The sequence below is a fragment of the Pseudophryne corroboree genome, chromosome 10, assembly GCF_028390025.1.
Source record: "Pseudophryne corroboree isolate aPseCor3 chromosome 10, aPseCor3.hap2, whole genome shotgun sequence".
Classification (NCBI taxonomy): Eukaryota; Metazoa; Chordata; class Amphibia; order Anura; family Myobatrachidae; genus Pseudophryne; species Pseudophryne corroboree.
Window position 1 is genome coordinate 357,364,574 of NC_086453.1, and position 12,237 is coordinate 357,376,810.

Below are 12,237 nucleotides of genomic sequence, written 5' to 3' on the forward strand. Positions count from 1 at the left end.
AATATTTATTATAAAGAGATTTACAGATATAGCCAGGCTCATCATTGCCGCAATGTGTACATACAGTACATGCATACGCATCACAGCAATGACTAGCTGTGCCTGGCTACGCCTATTCACATGTGTGACTAAGTCCATGCAATGCATTTGCATTGCGGGTATGACAGCAGATATGCAAGCGCATCGCAGCAACTTAGTCGAAACCATGCTTATGTGTAGCACAATGAGTGTGTCTACATCTGTAACTGCTCATAGTAGAAAACAGGAAATTATAGGATATGTCAAGATTTACAGTAGATCACAACAAAAAGTGTGCCTCAATAAATTGTATATATGATAACAGTACCTGAGAGATTTCTATATAGTCTACAGTACTGACAAGACTGAGCGTTGGCATGCTTCAAGGATGAAGAAGGTCCCTATGGTGAGGTCAGAAGATGTTGGTCTAGACTGGAAGTGGAATGCTTTCCCAGTACTTTGAAGCCACAAGTTATGTCCGAGACCAATATATTTGATGCACTAGTCACATGGGAGGACTCATTATACAGGCACAGTTGAAACTCTGGTGTCTCTTAAGGCTTAAAGGCTGTAACAGAGATTTGCTGCACATGTGGAGGCACTTCTGGGATCATCTTATGCCTCGGAGTCAGAGATCCCTTGAGAATACTTTCTTTGTTGCCACATGCTTTAGACACATTCTTTATAGCACCACCCGGAAAGTATTTATAATATTACTAAATACAAAAATAGGGAAATAGACATTTATTGTAAGTTCTATGTGCATTACATCCTTCACTCATATACTGGTGTCCTCTAATGCAGAATGTTGCATCCAGGGGCTGATAGACAACTTTCAGCATGGGGGAAAATGCAACCAATTGGCACGTGCTTTCCTATCAGCCCTTAACTGCTTATCTGTCACACTTGGGCAGGTACAAGTGGTGTAGGTATTGAAAGGTAAGTATGCTTTTATAAGTTGCAGGTAAGTATGCAGTCTCTATAGAAGTACCTTGTCTCTTCTTTACTATACAGGTCTCTTAAATGCTCCACATTTTCCACATGGGCATGGCTGGTTTCCACAATAAGGACTTCTTGGAAGATTTTGCAACACAGTGTATTTATTAACTGATGTCTGCTACAATGGATTTCACAACATAAAGAACTCTCAATAGTAATATGTAAATTAAACAGAATTACATTACAACATTGCAGTAAAGTTTGCACACCCAAAAAAACAATAAATGAGTTTTATTGTTCCAGAACTCTTTGTCACTGTGTCTTCTCTTACCTGGTTTTACTAGAGTATCTCAGGCATAAATGGTTAGTGCAGTATCTTTTAGGTTAGAACAATACCATACCCTCAACCACATTTAGTATACAATGCTTGCTTTGGTCACCCCAACAAATAACACTGATTTAGCTGATTATATAAGTCATCAAGTTAACAGTACAATAGCAAAATGACAGTATATCAGGGTACCCCTTCTTCCTCGTTGGTGCACATCTGAAGCATCCTTTGAAATAGTTATAAAGTCTGGTTATGTCTCAATAAATAGGTCTTTTTTTCTCTGAAACATTTCTCAGTTATGAGGCTCCAGAGGGTTAAACAACACTAACTAAATTTTGTCAATCTCTCTTTACTTGTTTTAATCCACATGGATTTAAGGTGTTAATGTGTTCTAGCAATAATAGCAGATGTAGCAATATAACCCTGCTCTATCTCCACCTGTTCACTGAGAGAGTAGAAATGAAAACAGTAAAGTAGCAGTCTCCTGACTAACTCCGGTAAGTGCTGCTCCTCACAGGAGTATTTAAAGATGAATTAAGAGTTCAGTGCCTTTTATCAGCAACGTTATATATCTGACTGGCTCTTTCGGTAAATAAGCAAATGGAAGAAAAAGCTGGGGGTAAATGCGAATCACATCAGTAGGTATTGAACAACTTTTTATAAAACTAATTGATTTTGACAGTTACCACGCCATCCTACCACACCCCTGGCACACCCTTTTCTACCCTTTTGATAGACACTTGATATAATGTTTTAAGAACGTTATATCAAGTTTATATTAAAAGATAATTGTTTTGAATATAATGTCACACAACACTGCACGTCAAAACAATCGGATGAAAGAAGCATATTACACCATATTAAAACCGGGTAGTTTTTGTGGTTTTGATAAATATTATAAATTGGTTAAAAATAAATTTAAAAGATCTGATGTAAGAAAATGGTTACAAGAGCAAGACGCATGCAAGTTGCACAAACCAGTGAGAAAAAACTATAAATGGAACATGATTTGCGTATCGGGCATAAATCACCAGTGGCAATGCGCTTTGGTTTTGCTCATTAATCTGTCAAATTACAACAACCGTATTAATATATATTAACCATCCTCAATATATTCAGTAAGAGGGCCTGGGCTTAAAGTCTGACCGCTAAGAATGCCACAACAGTAACTAATGCTTTTGAAAAAATATTCCAGCAGGGGGAGGTGCTGAAGAAGCTATAAACTGATAATGGTAAAGTGTTTCTAAACAATATCCTAAAAAATGTATTAGAAAAATATGGTATACAATATTTCACAACCTATAACGTTGTGAAAGTGGCTGTTATAGAGCTTTTTATAGGACTTTAAAATCATGAATGTGGCACTATTTCATGGCGAAGAATACCTACAGATATATATACATTTTACAAGACTTCATATGCAGCCATAATAACACTTACCATATAACGATTAAGTGCAATACAAGTGATGTGAATGACTCTAACGCTTTGAGAGTCTTCAAGACCACATACAGTGATTACTTTAGAAGTAAGAAAACACCTGTTTGTTTAGGAGTTGGTGACCACATCTGTATTTCCAAATATAAGGACATATTTCAGAAAGGCAACAAACAAAGGTTTTCTGAGGAAATACTTGTAATATGCGGCATGAGCACGAAAGATCTTAAGCCGCTTTACACATTGGCGGATCTCAGCGGTGAGACTATTACAGGCAGTTTTTACCATGTAGAGCTTCAAAGCATACCAAAATACTATAACAGGATTTACAAAGTGGAAAAGATTTAAAAAAATAGGATGGTCAGAGGTCATAAATATGAGTTAGTCAAGTGGCAAGGTTACCCCGCAAAAAAATGTAACAGTTTGGTCGCGTCATCGGAGATAAAAGATATATAAACAAAGAGGGCGATGGCGGATAAATTGTTCTACGTAACACTGTCGAGTAACGCCTCATCAGCTACATTTCCACAAAATAATATTTCTAACTATGATACAATGTTGGCTAAGCCAATAGATTTAAACTGTGAATGGGAAGTATGTCTTACAGAAAAACAATATCCTTACACATGAAGTACATTCGATGTACAAGATTGTATGATGCAAATAACAAAATGGGATGCACCTATTGTGATTTTCATGACCGTGTCGTTGAAACCCGGCTTTTATGAAATAATCAACATGCTGCTCAAGGTATGCTTCGATAGTATGCCTTTGTATCAAATCATCGCCTGCGCTAAACTGAGAATTCTGGGGTTACAGCCTATAGCCAAGTTTTTAAAACTGAGCACAGACATCAACGCCGGTAATATAAACTGTATGTATACACAGACATTATCGAGCACCAGAGGATCGGTGACAGTTATGTACCGCTGCTGCGGACTGTTGAAATAAAGGATCATAACAACAAGATGGTCACTATACAATATGAGAAGACTGATTATGTACCACACTTCAAAATGCATTTTGACATGATAGCCATAGAGATAAAGAACGACCAAAACGAGAAGATTGCATTTACGTTTGGGAAAGTGAACATATATCTACACTTCAGCCACCGCAAAACTAAATTTTATTAAAGACTATGGTCGCCATTAAAAATTATGGCAATCCAGTTCTCTATAAGCAGTATTCTAAAGCTCAAGCCAGTTACGGATTACCCGGCTTTCATGGTACTGCATACATGTATGGTTGTGGTTTAGGCGGCATTTTTAAAAATCTGTTCATAATAGCTTTCTTGCTTTTCCGAAGAGAACTGATGTTAGAAAAAAAAACATGTGAAGAACGCCTTCCGCAATATCGCAAATGATGTCATCAAACAATCTACAACAGCCATTGTGAATAAATTGCACAATGCAAATCAAGCAAAGCAAGATGGATCTGGCTTAATTTATACGTGGAAAGGGGCAGCTAGAAAAAATGGAAGTGTTTGACTCAACTTATGCCTTGGTGCATGCCCTTTTTAAACAAAAACCAGTACAGGCGCATCTTAAATAAAAAAAGAAAACTGAAGTGGAGGGTTGTTGATATTTTTTAAGCATGTCTTTCATACACAACGAATCCATGGAATTAACAAAATCTTAGCTTGATCTTTTGACATACCCAAGATGCAAACCAGCGTAAATAAAAATATATATATCAACGTTCAACCTTTAGCGGCATTATCTGAGACAGCATCGCTTGAATTCTATATAGCAGCCAGCGGTGAGCGTTATTACGATCTGAACACATTGCTGTATGTGACCTATAAGATCGCACAGGCCAATAGCACCAATATACCGCAAGGTGCACAGGCTTCCCTTATTAATTACCCCATAGCAACTTTATTCAACCAGGTGGCTGTTTCTTTGGGTGATAGACTCGTATAACAATCCAATAATCTTTATTCTTATAGGTCCTACATAGAGACCATATTGAATTATAGCTCAGATGCATTATCCACAAAACACACAACAGGGTTATTTTCCAAAGATATGGCTGGAGAACAAAACACCAGGGTGCTGGATGGACTAAACACAGGATTTCTAAAAAGAGCAAGGGCAACGGCGCAAAGTTGAACAGTGAAATTACAGTGCAACCTTTTTCATCGACATAAAATAATCTTAAATGTAGTTGATTTGAAGATAAAAGATAAAACTCACCAGAAACAAAAACTCATTCTGCTTAATAGTCCTCATTCCGAGTTGATCGCTCACTAGCTGCTTTTAGCAGCAATGCACAAGCTAGGCCGCCGCCCTCTGGGAGTGTATCTTAGCTTAGCAGAAGTGCGCATGAAAGGTTAGCAGAACTGCTCGTAAATATTTTCATGCAGTTTCTGAGCAGCTCCAGACCTACTCCTACCTTGCAATCACTTCAGTCAGTTTAGTTCCTGCTTTGATGTCACAAACACGCCCTGCATTCGGCCAGCCACTCCCGTTTCCTCAGGCACGCCAGAGTTTTTACCTGACATGCCTGGGTTTTTTAGCACACTCCCTGAAAACGGCTAGTTACCACCCAGAAACACCCACTTCCTGTCAATCACTCACCGATCAACAGAGTGACAGAAAAGCGTTATTCGCCCTTGTGCAAAACTGCATAGTTTTGTGTGAAAGTACTTCGCGTGTGCGTACTGCGGCCCGTACGCATGTGCAGAATTGCAGCTTTTTCACCTAATCGCCGTGCTGTGACCGAAAGCTGCTAGAGATCTACTCAGAATGAGTGCCAATGTCGGCGGAGGTGGATGCTTTTAAAATTCAGATTGTTGCGGAGCCCATGTTTGTGAAAAGAGTTCAGATCTTACCCACCACCCGGATCGGACACACATAGGCCTTTTTAAAAGTAGTGATGAGAGGGTTCGGTTCCTCGGAATCCGAACCCCCCCCCCCCCCCCCCCGAACTTCACCCTTTTTTCACGGTACCGAGCAGACTCGGATCCTCCCGCCTTGCTCAGTTAACCTGAGCGCGCCCGAACGTCATCATCCCGAGGTCGGATTCTCGCGAGATTTGTATTCTATATACGGAGCCGCACGTCGCTGCCATTTTTCACTTGTGCATTGGAGATGATAGTGAGAGGATGTGGCTGGCGTTCTCTCAGTTTCTGAGTTCAGTGTGCTGCAAATATCTGTTCAGTGTGCTGCAAATATCTGTGCTCAGTGTGCTGCAAATATCTGTGCTCAGTGTGCTGCAAATATCTACGTTCTCTGCCGCAAAAACACTCCATATATGTGCTCAGTGTGCTGCAAATATCTGTGCTCAGTGTGTTTTATTGTGGGAACTGGGGACCAGCAGCATTATATAGTAGGAGGACATTGCAGAGTTTTGCTGACCAGTGACCACCAGTATTATATGTTCTCTGCCTGAAAAATGCTCCATATCTGTGCTGCATTGTAGTATATAGTAGGAGGACAGTGCAGAATTTTGCTGACCACTGACCACCAGAATTATATCAGTATGGTGCAATAGTCCACTGCTCTACCTACCTCTGTGTCGTCAAGTATACTTTCCCATCCATACCTGTGGTGTATTTTAGTTTTGCGCAGTATATATATAGTAGTAGGACAGTGCATAATTTTGCTGACCACCAGTATATAATATATAGCAGTATGGTACAGTAGTCCACTGCTCTACCTAACTCTGTGTCGTCTAGTATACTATCCATCCATACCTGTGGTGCATTTAAGTATTGCGCAGTATATATAGTAGGAGGACAGTGCATAATTTTGCTGACCACCAGTATATAATATATTGCAGTATGGTACAGTAGTCCACTGCTCTACCTACCTCTGTGTCATCAAGTATACTATCCATCCATACCTGTGGTGCATGTAAGTTTTGCGCAGTATATATATAGTGGGAGGACAGTGCATAATTTTGCTGACCACCAGTATATAATATATAGCAGTACGGTTCAGTAGTCCACTGCTCTACCTACCTCTGTGTCATCAAGTATACTATCCATCCATAACTGTGGTGAATTTAAGTTTTGCGCAGTATATATATATAGTAGGAGGACAGTGCATCATTTTGCTGACCACCAGTATATAATATATAGCAGAACAGTACTGTAGTCCACTGCTCTACCTACCTCTGTGTCGTCAAGTATACTATCCATCCATACCTGTGGTGCATTTAAGTTGTGCGTAGTATATATAATAGTATGCCATTGCTATTGATATATATAATATTAATGGCATATAATTCCACTCATTAAAAAATGGAAAACAAAAATGTGGAGGGTAAAATAGGGAAAGATCAAGATCCACTTTCACCTCGTGCTGAAGCTGCTGCCACTAGTCATGGCCGAGACGATGAAATGCCATCAACATCGTCTGCCAAGGCCGATGCCCAATGTCATAGTAGAGAGCATGTCCAATCCAAAAAAATAAAGTTAATTAAAATGACCCAAAAATCTAAATCAAAATTGTCTTAGGAGAACCCGTAAACTTGCCACTGTGCCATTTACGACACGGAATGGAAAGGAACGGCTGAGGGACTGGCCTTTGTTCATGGCTAGTGGTTCAGCTTCACATGAGGATGGAAGCACTCATCCTCCCGCTAGAAAACTTAAAAGAGTTAAGATGGCAAAAGCACAGCAAAGAACTGTGCGTTCTTCTAAATCACAAATCCCCAAGAAGAGTCCCATTGTGTTGGTTGCGATGCCTGACCTTCTGTTATGAGCCACGGCTGTGGCTCATTTCCATTTTTGCATTTTGCTTATGTATTTTATGTTATACTTCTGTTCATGTTCCCCGTGGGTGTCATGGGGTGCCTTGAGCTCACCCTTAAGGAGGGGATACTGTTATGAACCACAGGTAAGTGGTTCATTCCGATTTTATGTTTATAAAGTTGTCTTGCATGCCAGGATTTCCCGTTGCTCTGTTTTAGAATACTCTTGTCTGCTGCCACTGGTGAGTCTGTGTAATTGCAGCTTGTTCCCATGTGTTCAGCCTCACCTGGCTGCTAATTGCATCTTGTCAGTTTGGAGTCATGCAACAGGACAGCTGCATGAAATTATTAATTAGGCCTCTCTGTTATATGCTGGCTCAGTGCAGTTCACAGATGCTGGTGATATTTCTAAGTTTCCAGTCTGCTTGAGTTCTGAGCTTGTTCCTGCCAGTTCCTGAATTCCTGTGTCAGTCCCTGTGTCGATTCCTGTGTTTGATCCCGTGTCCTGCCGTTAAGCGTTACTGTCCTGAAGTCTAGTGGCTTTGCCTGTGCCTGGTCAAGTTTCTGGCTTCTTGGTGTCCACCAGTCTGTCGTTTGGGATTCTGCCTGTCTTCCAGTTCTGAGAGTCTGTGCCGGCAGCATTGGAGGTTCCTGTCCGTTTGCCAGTATTCGTACCGGTTCTGTGAGTAGCGGCTCTGCCGCGTCCGTCGGCCTAGGCCACTGCATTCTGTTATTATTCCTGTCACTGGTGTTTTGCAGAGGGTTCTGCTTATGCTGTCACCGCCGGTACACAAAAGTATTGTGTCGGCGTGTGGTCAGCATTTCCTTTGTTGTTGTTTTCCTTTGGCGGCAAGCCGCACATACATTTAGTTTTAGGCTAGTTAGTAGCCCCTGGCTTTGGTTGTTTCAGTTAGAGGGCCCCTTGTTATCACCCTGTCTCGGTACACTCTTTGTCTCTCATTAAGACCTGAGGGGTCGTAATCCGCCCTTCAAACGCGGCTGCCATGGGCACATGTCGACCTAGAAACCCTGTCGACCTTCCATCCATGTTGACCTAGTGACTGTCGACCTATAGTGGTCGACCTAAACATTGTCGACCTAGGCACTGTCGATCTTCAGACCGGATCCCCCTGGAGTGGTGCCCGTAGCCCAGGGGCCAGGAATGGTGCCTGTAGCCCAGGGTCCTGGAGTGGTGCCCGTAGCCCAGGGTCCTGGAGTGGTGCCCATAGCCCAGGGTCCTGGAGTGGTGCCCGTAGCCCAGGGTCCTGGAGTGGTGCCCGTAGCCCAGGGTCCTGGAGTGGTGCCCGATGCTCAGGATCTTGGTGCGGTACCCGGTGCCCAGAGTGCTGGAGCGGTACCCGGTGCCCAGAGTGCTGGAGCCTTACCCGATGCCCAAGCTTATAGAGGGACATCAAATATTGTAGCTCAGGTGTCCATACCAGAAGGGGTCTCAGAAGCTGTTACCCCAGGTAGGGACTTGAAAAGCACAACCCCAGAAAAGGTATCTAAAACCATAGTTCTAGAAGGGAACTCGAGAAGCAAAACCCCAGAAGGGATATTTGAAGTAATATATCCAAGTGGGGTCTCGAGAGACGCAGCCTCTAAGAAGGGTCTAGAGGTTGCTTCCCCAGGAAAGAATTAGGAGGCGTAGCATTAGTGGAGGTGCTGAAGGTTATAACTTCAGCAAAAGTCCCGGAAGTCATAGTCCCGGGAGAAGGTTCGATAATTATCGACTCATAGAGGGAGGCCGATGGCTCGGTCCCAGTGGGTGAGGCCGACGGCTCGGTCCCAGTAAAAGAATCCGAGGTGCTGACCCCAGCGGGGATCCCGGAGGCCACTGCCCCAGCGGGGTTCCCAGAGGCCACTGCCCTGGGTGGGGTTCAGAAAGTCACTGACCCGGGTGGGGTTCAGAAAGTCACTGCCCCGGGTGGGGTTCAGAAAGTCACTGCCCCGGGTGGGGTTCAGAAAGTCACTGCCCCGTGTGGTGTTCAGAAAGTCACTGCCCCAGGAGGGGTTCAGAGAGTCTCAGCCTCGAGTAAGGTCAATAGTGACCAGGTCCTAGCAAAGCACTCCAGTCAGTCAGATGGGAAGGAAACAGATCCTGACTCTGTTGATATCTCTACATCCATAATCTTTGATGGGGACTTAGCCCAATTTCTGGCGCTTTACAAACACTATTACATTATTATGTTGTCTAGACCATTTCTGGGCATCACTTCAGAGAACATTGTGCTTTATCTGATTTATTCTTTTAGAGGAGAGCCTTTTGAGTGGGCGACCAGCCTAATGAAAGCTGAAGATCCCATTCTTCAGGATCCCCCAGCATTCAGTGATGCAATTATTAAAAGATATGGTTCCAAAGAAATTGGTTCAGGTTCCTCTAAGTCACCCGTCTTGTCTGCTGAGAGTCCACCAAATACTGTAAACTCGGCACAAGAGTCCCAGCCCGTTGTTTTGACTGCAGGATGTGCTTTTCTGACTTCTTCTAATAATAGTACTTTGCCAGAAAGTTCAGATCCCAAGGGTAAGAAACCTGTCTCTGATTTGAACGCAGCCTTGCTGGGTGGTACCATCAGTTCAAACAATGTTTGGGGAATTACCTTGGTCAGACCTAAAGAGCTTTGTAAAAAGAAGAAGATGAAAAAGAAATAATTTTTGACTCTTGCCTTGATATAAAAAAAATAGATTTTTTTTTCCTTACCTTGTGTCCTGTGGCCACCGTCAGGGGGAGGGCACTGTTACAAGCTGTGGTTGCAGCTAGTTTCTGTTTTCGTGTCTGTTAGACCAGTGTGTCAGGATTTTCTTTTTGTATCCCTTGTTTTGGATAGTCTGTATTTTTGGGTCCTTTGACCCCTCCTCAAGGGGGGGTAATGTTATGAGCCACGGCTGTGGCTCATTTCCATTTTTGCATTTTGGTTATGTATTTTATGTTATACTTCTGTTCATGTTCCCCGTGGGTGTAATGGGGTGCTCGGAGCTCACCCTTAAGGAGGGGATACTGTTATGAACCACAGGTAGTGGTTCATTCCTATTTTATGTTTATAAAGTTGTCTTGCATGCCAGGATTTCCCGTTGCTCTGTTTTAGAATACTCTTGTCTGCTGCCGCTGGTGAGTCTGTGTAATTCCAGCTTGTTCCCATGTGTTCAGCCTCACCTGGCTGCTAATTGCATCTTGTCAGTTTGGAGTCATGCAACAGGGCAGCTGCATGAAATTATTAATTAGGCCTCTCTGTTATATGCTGGCTCAGTGCAGTTCACAGATGCTGGTGATATTTCTAAGTTTCCAGTCTGCTTGAGTTCTGAGCTTGTTCCTGCCAGTTCCTGAATTCCTGTGTCAGCCCCTGTGTCGATTCCTGTGTTTGATCCCGTGTCCTGCCGTTAAGCGTTACTGTCCTGAAGTCCAGTGGCTTTGCCTGTGCCTGGTCAAGTTTCTGGCTTCTTGGTGTCCATCGGTCTGTCGTTTGGGATTCTGCCTGTCCTCCAGTTCTGAGAGTCTGTGCCGGCAGCATTTGAGGTTTCTGTCCATTTGCCAGTATTCGTACCGGTTCTGTGAGTAGCGGCTCTGCCGCGTCCGTCGGCCTAGGCCGCTGTATTCTGTTATTATGCCTGTCACTGGTGTTTTGCAGAGGGTTCTGCTTATGCTGTCACCGCCGGTACACAAAAGTATTGTGTCGGCGTGTGGTCAGCATTTCCTTTGTTGTTGTTTTCCTTTGGCGGCAAGCCGCACATACATTTAGTTTTAGGCTAGTTAGTAGCCCCTGGCTTTGGTTGTTTCAGTTAGAGGGCCCCTTGTTATCACCCTGTCTCAGTACACTCTTTGTCTCTCATTAAGACCTGAGGGGGCATCGAAGTTGAGCAGACGTAATCCGCCCTTCAAACGCGGCTGCCATGGGCTCAAGCAACCATAGTCTCGCAAGAGTGTACTGACAGCACGGGCGAGACAATGGAGTTAGGGTGCCAGGGGCTATTCACTTTCCATTCCCCTTTTCCAGCATTACGTCCTGGTGCTCTGGACTCACTTCATAATATCTCCCTTGTTCTGAGCACCAGGAACCTAACACCTTCCCAACACTGGATGGGAAGAGGTGGCACCTTCCACCATTTGCACGCCCCCTGCAAGTGCTGGAAGGAGCACCCGCAGTCCAGTTCCTGAAAGTCAAATTGAAGATGTCACTGTTGAAGTACACGAGGATGAGGTTATGGGTGTTGCTGGCGCTGAGAAGGAAATTGACAAGGAGGATTCTATGGTGAGGTGGTTTGTTTAAGTCAGGCACCCGGGGAGACACCTGTTGTCCGTGGGACAAATATGGCCATTGACATGCCTGGTCAAATGACAAAAAAAAAATCACCTCTACGATGTGGAATTATTTAAACAGAAATGCAGACAACTGGTGTCAAGCCATGTGTTGCCTTTGTCAAGCTGTAATAAGTATGGGTAAGGACGTTAACCACCTAGGAACATCCTCCCTTATACGTCACCTGCAGCGCATTCATCAGAAGTCATTGACAAGTTCAAAAACTTTGGGTGAGAGCGGAAGCAGTCCCTTCCTCTTGTAACCAAGCTCCTGCAAACCACACCACCAACTCCCTCAGTGTCAATTTCCTCCTTACACAGGAAAGCCAATAGTCCTGCAGGCCATGTCACTGTCAAGTCTGACGAGTCCTCTCCTGCCTGAGATTCCTCCGATGCATCCTTGAGTGTAACACCTACTGCTGCAGGTGCTGCTGGGAGTCGATCGTCATCCCAGAGGGGAAGTCGGAAGACCACTTGTACTACTTCCAGTAAGCAATTGACTGTCCAACAGTCCTTT